At 45.0% G+C, this 9863-nt stretch overlaps 1 long non-coding RNA gene across 1 annotated transcript in view; it reads right to left on the bottom strand.

Annotated features, from left to right (window-relative positions):
• Positions 1 to 1152: 1152 nt before the first annotated feature.
• The window catches only part of LOC139046397 (uncharacterized), a 31450-nt gene continuing 22739 nt past the window's right edge, over positions 1153 to 9863 (bottom strand). Inside the window, exon 4 of the long non-coding RNA XR_011506434.1 lies at positions 1153 to 9262. This is a non-coding gene — a long non-coding RNA (uncharacterized lncRNA). The remainder of the gene's footprint in view (positions 9263 to 9863) is intronic.

The following is a 9863-nucleotide window of genomic DNA, read 5'->3' as shown; positions in this document are numbered from 1 at the left end:
CACACACTTTAGGTCACATTAGGGACAGAGAACCAGGGGCAGGAAGTAGGGGAGAGGGAAAAATGAAGTAGCTAAAAGTGATGCAGCAGCTCCATGGGTGGAAAAGAGGTTAGTGAGGGTCTGTGTCTGAGACAAGAGCATTCAGGTGTCGCCTTCCCTCAGCCTCTTTTATGCGGGATGTGTAGCCCAGAGGCCTAGGAGCTGGAGCGTCTTTGCGGGCACTCTGAGATGTGTTTGCTGGGCTTCCCTTCCACCAGGGAAATGAATGGAGCCCTAGCAGGCGGAAGGCATCTCGTGGGAAAAGGCCACGCTGTAGGAAACAGTGGCTGTGGAGTGGGGAAGTGGTTGAGGTTTGCAAAGCTGAGGAAGCAGAACTGAAGGAGGCTTGCCCAGTTCCCCACTACCCAGTTCCTGCACCTCTTTCTGAAGAGCTGCCTTAATGAGACCCGTGAGGCCTGTTCGTCTCAGACCTGGGAGAGCCTAGAGATAATACGGCTTCCTCTTGCTCAGGCCCACCCTTGTTGACTGCCTCCGATAGCATTACCATACCCTCCTACTCCGCCAGTCTGGAGCCACCCAGGGCGCTGATGCCCGTCTTCTCTGCTCTCCCTGCCAGGGCAGCGCCCATCCTGCAGTCCCTCTACATTACCCACTGCTCTAGAGGAACCGAGGCCCCACGTCCCCAGGACTGGCCCTCTGGGAGTCCTCGCAGCCTTCCCCTGACCCTAAGCTCATCTCTGCTATCTTTCATCCCAGTACATCCTAACCGCCAAGATTTTCGTTGCTGGAAATTGTTGGAACTCAAGATCCGAGAGTGGCAAGACCCAACCACCCTCCTTATTTCTTCAGTGGGAAAAAAGCCATTTTATGATCATAGGAAAATGTGAAAATAAAGAAAAGCAGAAGGGGAAGTAAGTTACCCATAACACACCACCTAAAGATAACTACTACGAATATTTTGTTGTATTTCCTTGTTCCTTATTCTTAAAAATGCATTTTACAATCAATGTTTGTATCCTGTTTTGTCAATATTTAATCAAGAGTATTTTTCTCTGTCTTTAAACATCATTTGAAGATAAATTATTAGTGGCTACAGAGTGTTCTATTGTATGGATGCTAAAGAATTGAGTCAGTCCTCCATTGTTGAACGTTGGATTACAGATAGGATAGATTCCCAGATTTGAGATATTTGGGAAAATTGGGATATTTTAAACACTTCTGGTACACACTGCCAAATTCCTTTACAGAGAGGTGTTCCTAATGTGTCCTCACAGCAGAGGGACCTGGGAACACGCATTCTACCGCATCAGCAAAGTATTTAGTTCTATTCTTATCTTTGCTAATTATGTAAGTAAGAAAGAGCAATTCCTTGAATCAATCAATTCATTAATCAATGTTAATGAGTGTTTTTGAGTCTCAGCTCTGCCACTTGCTATTTTTCTGACCTTTAGCATCTGGTCGTTTTTCCTATAGCGGCAAAATAGGGAATTTAATAATACTTCCAATAAAACGGGTACAGTCATAATAGCATCTTTGCTTTCATTTCAAGGTAGTTTTGATGATGAAATGCAATAAAAAATGTAAACCTATTTTATAAACCATGAAGCACCATTCAAGCTTATTGAGCCCCGTTGCACGGCCAGTGAACTTCTAGGCCCTTCGGGGCGGGGGGGCGGGCAGGGAGGGGATGTAAGGAATATAGGAAACATAACTTTTATTACTGAAGAACTTTAAAAGTTGGTGCTATTCAACATGTGGCATCCTTACAGCAACCATGTCTCCCGGGTTTCCTGGAACTATCCTCCTGCCCCCTGCAAATTCCATGTGTCAGACATTGTGTCTCAGTTTTTGGTTCAGAAATATTTTAATCACAGACACAATGCATGTTTTATGGGAAAGTTCATAAACCTCATTGAGACTAACGGGCTTCAGGATTATTTCTGTAATAATGTTAATTTTTTTAGTTTTGAAACATGCAAAAGGCTACTTGTTTGAACATATTAGTCCTTTTGCTTTTGGTGAGCCTTATTAGGTGTTTGTGTCTGCGTGGGTGGGTGGGTGTAAATGCATGTTTGCACATATATTTTTAATTGGCAAAAATGCTGTCTCTCCTTTTGGGAACAGTATCCGCGGGATCAGTTTCATTTTTCCCTCCTTTGATACAAAGTTGATTTTGAATCAACTCTATACAAAGGAGTGCCTTGTTTCACATGTTTTCTTTTTTTTTGTTGAACTTTCCAGAAACTTGATCCAGCCAAGTAAGAATCTTCAATCTCAGCCAAAAGTTTGTTCCCAAATTGTTATTATCCTATATCCTAATCCCCAAAGTAATAGTTTCTGATAAAGATAAATGTTCTATGAAAGAAATCATTTTCATAAAGAAAACATGAAGATATTGTTTCTGTGATATTACTGACTGGGGAACATGTTTAGGCCAGGGATGTCCACATAAGCAGGGATACCGAAAGGAACACGTTGCTCTCGATGTTGACTTCATCAGCTTCGATCTTGTGCTTTCTCTGATGAAAGAACCACAGGGTTAATTGATTTTGATAGGGAGTGTGTGCCCCGTGTCTTCTCATACACAGGGTTTTAAATTAGTGAATCACTAAACACATGCTACCTGTGTGTCAACTTCTTCCTGGTCACCTCTGGAGTAAACAGCAAGCAGAAACCTCCTACGTTGTTTCCAAGGCCTGTTGATCTGACTCCAGACTCGACATAAACATAAAATCAAACACAGGAATTTCTAGCCTCAGGGTCTCCCACCTGGATCCCTGGATGGGGATTCTGGAGATTGGATGGGGAGGCGGAAAGAATATGTGCTCTTCTGCATCCCCGCCCACCTCCCTTCTTTTATCTCCCTTTTCTTGTACTGCGGAGAGGCCCTCTGCATCCTTCCCTAGGGAAGCCGAGGATGCCAGGATGGGCCAGTGTTGAAGGCCAGATACTCTCCTACCCTACCAGGCAAACCTGCACCCTCCTCCAAATCTGACCCAAGGCCACCTGGGAGGGGTGGACCCGGATTATCTAAATACAGAAAAAAGGTTTTCGACAGATGATACTGAGTAAGTAACTCAAGGCATATGCAAACTAACAAACAATGCCCGGTTACACCTAATCATCCCTCTCAGGTGCCAGAAGTGGGGAGAACAGAAAAAACCTTGAGTCAAGAGCCGGTGGTCTGCGAGCACTCCGTCATTGCCAGGTCCTGACGTTCTCCTACCTGGATACGCCTTTGGGTGAACACGATAGAAAGGAAAGAAAGTGCCCCAAGTGCCCCTGCTTGTGCCGCAGAGACCCTTCATTAAAGGGCTTCTTTGCTGAGGTGAGGGAAGAGGGTCACAGAACCTCCAGGAGATTTTGTGAGCTTCACACTCTTAGAGTTCCTGCTACAGTCGCCTACAACCCCCTTATTGAAAATCATAGCCCTAGTGAGCCATGTTTTTGATAGAAAAGTGTCATACCCTTAAGTGGAGTGGTGGTGGAGAAAAGTTGAGAACAACGTTGCTGGCAGAGTTTATAATGCTGGGGGTCTAGATTAGCTTGTCCTCTGTGTGTATCAGGTTCAACCAAAGGTGCAGAACCAGTGGTAGACAGATAAATCTTGCAAAGAATTAAATGATTGTGGAAGCTGAAGTCCACGGGCAGGCACTCTGGGAGGGAAGATCAAGAACAGGTTGGAACCCCACGGCACAGGCTGAAGGTGTTACTCATGGGCAGGCAGGGAGGGATGCTCCAGTGAAGGGAGAGCAATTGTAGACCCAGTCGCTACTTGGAGTATGGCTCAAGGAATGCCCAAGCCTTCTTTAAGGCCTTCCACGGATTCAGTCAGGCCTACCGAGATTATCTTACTTAAAGTCAATTGATTAAGGTCTTTTGTTAGATCCCCCCCAAACCCCTTCATAGCAGTGCCTAGATTAGCGTGGGATTGAATAAGTGGTAGAAGGTGTGTGTTTGCTACAAAATGGCTGCTGCCCTCCCTTCTGTCCTGTTGTTTAGCCAATTCAAAATATCAAAAAACCATCACACATTTCCTTTCCTCTCTCCATCCCTCCCTTCCTTCCTTCTTAAAGAGACTCAAAACATTTTTTATTTGAGACTTGGAATTCAAGCATTTCCAAGCTGAAGATTGGAGTTTTAGAATGCTTTTTGTTGGAAAAATTCATGCTTGCAGCTAGAACTTCGTCATCGTGTGTCCTCTGTGTCCGAGTGCTCCTTTGGCCTTTTCCCTCCATTTCAAGATGCCTGTTCATCCTCAGACTCAAGGCGCTGACTGCTCTATACGCTACCCCCATCCCCAAATCGTTCCAGGCTGGGCTGTTAGGTCTAGTAGCACCGTAGGCAAAGATTTATGTAACTGGAGGGAACCAACCACCAAGCACTCAGAAGAAAGACTTTAATATGGAAATCTCTCCCCTCACCAAATCTGTGCACATGGAGCAGCCACAACAAACGGGGCTGTAAACAATGCCAATTGTGCTGACTTCACAGCACACACAGATGCAGCAGCTTTTCAGATTCATTTTAACAAAGGAGTGAATTGAACTTGTTGGCAAATGATTCCACATTGTCTTCCCTCTCTCCCACAAATGGGGCAACATTCCCCGAGCTCTGTGAAGCACTGAATGCTTGGGTGTGAAGCCCTGTGGGATAGTCAGTAGATAAATGCCAGCTACTCCAAGATGCAGACTTGCTTGACACTCGATCTGGACATCCTAAGAACAGGGCAGCGTTAAAACCTTCAATCCAAGTAGTTTTCATCTTGGGAAGGTCCTTTTATCAACAAGGCAAGTCCAGAGTTCTGCCCTGTGGGGTGTGTGGAATGCCTGACATTACTCAGCTCAGTGCCACAAACTGGGAGGCCAATTGCCTCTTTTTTGCCTCCTCAGTGTCTAGCTGATGTAATTACACGTTTGTGTGATTACAGTCTATTTACCATGAAATAATACGGGGGCCCAACTTGAGTACAGGAGCTGAAAACGCACAGGTCATTTACTGTAATGGCTGCACGACCTTGGAAATGACCAGAGGGGTCAGAATCCCACGACAGAGTAGTTTATCTCAGGCCTCAGCACCCAAGAGCAACGTGGCCTCCAGATTCTTTGCCTTGATGAAAGGAATCTTTAATGGAGAAAACAAGCCTCTTTTCCCTTGTCCCGGGGAGAGTCACCAAGAATGCTCCCTGTTCTTCACTCTTTCCCTCTTGTTATCTTAGGGAGAGATGGGCAACTATTCTGTAAAGAGCTGGATAGCAAATATCTTAGGCTTTGTGGGCCATGAGGTCTCTGTTGCAACTATCAACTCTGCTGTTATAGCATAAAGATCAGCTACTGACAACATGTAAATGACAAATGGGGCCATGTTCCAATAACACTTCATTTATGGACACTGAAACATTTGAATTTCATCTAATTTTTACGTGTGCTAAAATATTCTTCTTTGATATAAAAATGTAGAAGCTATTCTTAGTTACTAAAACAGGCAGCAGGCAGGATTTGGCTGTGCCCCTGGTCTTAGAGTATCTCCGGATGCCCCTGGGAATTTGGAAGGGGAAGCGCATTTGGGGCTCTTTCCAGCCATAAGGGCTTGATGTTTGGTCAGAAGCCCTAGACCCAGCCCGTGGTAACTCAGCCTTGGGCTTCTCATCTGCTCTCTGGAGCCACTCCTTTTCCCTAGCAGCCTGATGTGGGAATGAACTAATGATGGAAAAGTCCTCAAAGAACCATGAATTCAAGTTCAAACATCTTTCTTATTTCAACTTCCATTTTCCTCAAATTCATTGTGGTTTTGAAACATTTTCTTCCTCTTAGCCACCTGTACTGAGAGTCTTGTTGGTTTTGAAGATTGTAGTAGTTTCCATGAGACAAGCTTGTCTTAGGTTTTGAAGTATGAAAAGTCACTGAGCGTCAACACGCAGATGGGCCATTTGAGGTTTGGCTGGTGCCATTTCAGCCAGACTGAGCACCCAGCGGGGCCCACTTAAAAGCTCTGTCTTGTCCATTTCTCTATTCTTTCTCTGCTTAGAAGAAAACCATTTCTCAGGTGTCTTCTCATTTTCAATGTGATATATTGCCTTTGTGAAGCTTTAACTGAAAAAAAACTTTTTAACGCCTATGTGTCAGACATGATTCTATGCTCGAAAATATAATGAACTCTTTGGATAACATTCCTTCTGAGAATTTAACCACAACTTGTGATTTTTATTTTCTTTAGGTGTGAACAACTTTTAACATGCTTTTAATTTTGCACCTCTGCTCAGAGGATTTCAGGCCCCATAACCTCAAATAAAAGACCAATATATAAGGATAAGAAAAAGTGCGAGCGGGTCACAAAGGGCCCCCTTTTGCCTTTGTCTGCATTGACTGTCCTTACAAAGGAGCTGGGAGATCAGCTGACCCCACTTTGTCCTCCTGTTGGCAGAGAGTAGGGCCGCACTGACACCGGCCCCTTTCTGACTGTCTTTGGCAAAAGAAGACAGAAGGCAATAGTTTTGTCCTTTTTAATGCATTGAGGTTTGGAAAGCATTTCAAAGCACAATTTATAGTAAATTAGATTGAAAATCATAGTGTCATTCATCACTCGAATGACACATGGCCTCTGAAAACGCTCAAAAGCATTACCAGCCGCATGCAAACCTTCAACAAGCAAGCCAGGCCTTATCCCTCAGCCTGTCCTGCTTGGACAAACAGCAGGGCCCAGGGCCGAGCTGAGCCACCTGTGGGCCAGGGAGCAGCCCATGGCCCCCAACAGGGTCCAGCCCTGAGCTCTCCTAGCTGTGGGTGGTTGTTACCTGTTCAGAGTCACTCTCAACATGAGGGGAGCAGCTTTTCTGTGCTCCAGCTACTCACAGGTATGGGGAAACAACCTTCAGGGCAGCACAGTTTTCCCCACTCAGAGGGAGGGAGTATGAGTGGTGTTCAGGGCGTTCATAGTACTGACTACAACTTTGCTCTTCTTCAATTCCATCTTCACCTGCAAATGTGGCCTGATGCCTCCTGCCAGCACCACCTGACACAGAGGGTCTTGGTGGCATAGGGACTGAAGCTCCAGGCACACCACCTACTGTCCCTGCCTGCAAGAGTCAGTGAGGATGTTTCTGCCTCTGCCTCATCTCTCCCCAACACGTGCACTCACATGCATGAACACACACACACATAGAATCACACCCACACACAATTTCATAATTTACCACGCAAGACCAAGCTCCAGACAAGGTGCTCATCCACAAACTACACAAAGTATGACCACACGTAGATGTGCAGGTGAAAGAAAGGTGACCCGGGGGCCGGCCCGGTGGCGCAGCGGTTAAGTTTGCACATTCCACTTTGGCGGCCCAGGGTTCGCCGGTTTGGATCCCGGGGGTGGACACGGCACCGCTTGGCAAGCCATGCTGTGACAGGCGTTCCACATGTAAAGTAGAGGAAGATGGGCACGAATGTTAGCTCAGGGCCAGTCTTCCTCAGCAAAAAGAGGAGGATTGGCAGCAGATGTTAGCTCAGGGTTGATCTTCCTAAAAAAAAAAAAAAGAAAGATGACCTTCCATATAAGAAGGTCGAGTGCACCCTCAGAGCCTTCAGCCCCAGGCACCTGTTCCTCTCATTTGCTGGCCAAACAAATACTAATAAAGATAGTTCACGTTTCTGTTCCCTATGCCACCACCCATCAAGAAACAGAATGACTGGTTCCATGTGAGATAAAAAGAGCATTCATTAATTATATTAAGTATGGATTGAGTGATTTCCATAGGCCAGGCACTGAGCTAGAGATAAGGGATAGAGTGATGAGAAAAAGACAATATGCACTAAGAAGGTGTGTCACTAACTATTTGTGTGACCTTGGGCAAGTCACTGAACTTCTCTGGGACTGGACTGAATCTCTAGCATTGGCTCTTTCTCTGATAGTCTAAGAATTCAACAAAAATAGAGGAGGCGGGGGGATGGCTGTGGTGTCAGTGCAGAAATGAGTCCTGAAAGGATGTTCTGTTTGGTGACAACACTATCTAGAGGGAAGAATAAGAAAACAGTAAATAAGAAGACATCTACCTGGACATGAGGAGAAAGCATCCCATTGTCAGGGGAGTTAAATAGAAGTAGAAGTCCTCTTCAAAAAAGGATCGTTTGCTCACTTGAAAATAAGGAGCTCTTCTGCCAAGTAGGTCATTTACAGACGAAAGGGGAGGGGAGTGAGTTCTTCTCTTTGGCTGGTCCTTGCCTTGTTCTTCTGCCCCTCTGTTGAATAGAATGAGGGATCCTAGTCCCTTTCAGCAGGTGGGTGCTCCTTGAGTTTTGAGGATTTCGAATGTAAGTGGAGGGGAGGAGGAAAAGCGAAAGTCTTGAAGCCACTAAGAGCAGCCTTGCATCACACTCTTTAAAGTCTTGGTGTGTCTCTGTTTCCTCATTTTTACAAAGGGGGCTGATAGAATTCTTCATGTTTGGGTAGTGATTTATACTTTTCAAAGGAGCCTCATGTGCATCCTTATTTCTCTCCACCAGGGAGGTAGATGGAAAGGAAGGCAACTGCTAATTTGCCCCAATCCCTTGATCAGGGGCTGTCCTGTGAACAACCCATCTATGAGAAGCTTTGGGATTAGGGCCCTAGTCTATCTAGGATGACTTGTGAATTGACCTTTTAGGAGCCCTTCAACCTTGAGGTCTCTTATACTTACAGCAGTTATAAAGATAGTCATTATAAATATCATTGGTCATACTCAATGCAAGATCCCAGCTCTTTGGAATTGGGCTTATCTCTAAGGAACGTGTCACTGTTTCTCACTGCTGGCACGCAAAGCTCATGGAAGCATTAAACATGACCCAGACAGGCAAGGGGGCCTCTAGATGCATTGAGCTAGTACTTCCCAGGTGGTTGGCTTTGTAGATAAAGCACCTAACGCACGAGTGGTTGATTTTTCCATCTAGTTGTCTCTAACCCTTCAGGACAAACTTAAGGATGAAAAAGCAATTTCTTTATTCTCCATCCCAATAGAATTTTGAAAGATCCTTGCTGTATTATACATTGAAAGCCCTCATTAGCAATGCAAGCACTTCAGAAGGCAGTGAGTGACTCATACAAGGTCCAGAAATAGTACTGAGGAAAATTGCTTTTATGTAATTTTCTCTCAGAATGTCATGCTGTGAATGCTTATCATCGTGGCAGAAACACGTGGGAAAGATGGCATCTTCCTGGGCCTGTGGGGATGCTCCATCTCCAGAGCCGTGTCACGCCTCCCAGGCCCCCAGGAGCCACCAGCAACTGAAGGCAGCTGTTGAGACACAACAGGGTGTGAACAAGTGAAGGGAAGCCTGACAAGTGACCTCTATCTTCAGGTTGGATAGTATTGCATTCACCACATACGCCCCCAAGAGGTGACGCTTTGGTTTATTTTTTGTTAGTTTTGTTTTGCTCCCAAATATAGACTTTAAAAACTTTTTTTTAAAAATTGTGGTGAAATATGCATAAGATGAAATTTGTCATTTTCACCATTTTTAAGTGTCTGGTTCAATGACATTAAGTATGTTCACAATGTTGTGCAACCATCCCCACTATCCATCTCCAGAACTTTTCCATCTTTCCAAACTGGCACTCTGTATCCATTACACAATAAATCCCCCTTTTCCCTGTCCCCAGACCCTGGCAACCACCATTCTACTTTCTGTCTCTACGTAGCTCACATAAGTATGTCCTTTTGTGAGTGGCCTATTTCACTTAGCACAACGTCTTGAAGATTTGTCTATGTTGTAGTGTGTCAGAACTTCATTCCATTTTATGACTGAATAATATCCCTTGCATGTATACACCACATTTTGTTTATCCACTCATTCATTGATGGACACCTGGGTTGCTTCCACTTTTTGGCTATTGTG

This window comes from Equus asinus, chromosome 10 (assembly GCF_041296235.1).
Source record: "Equus asinus isolate D_3611 breed Donkey chromosome 10, EquAss-T2T_v2, whole genome shotgun sequence".
Classification (NCBI taxonomy): Eukaryota; Metazoa; Chordata; class Mammalia; order Perissodactyla; family Equidae; genus Equus; species Equus asinus.
The sequence above is the reverse complement of the archived record's forward strand: the minus strand, read 5'-3'. Positions and strand labels throughout refer to the sequence as shown.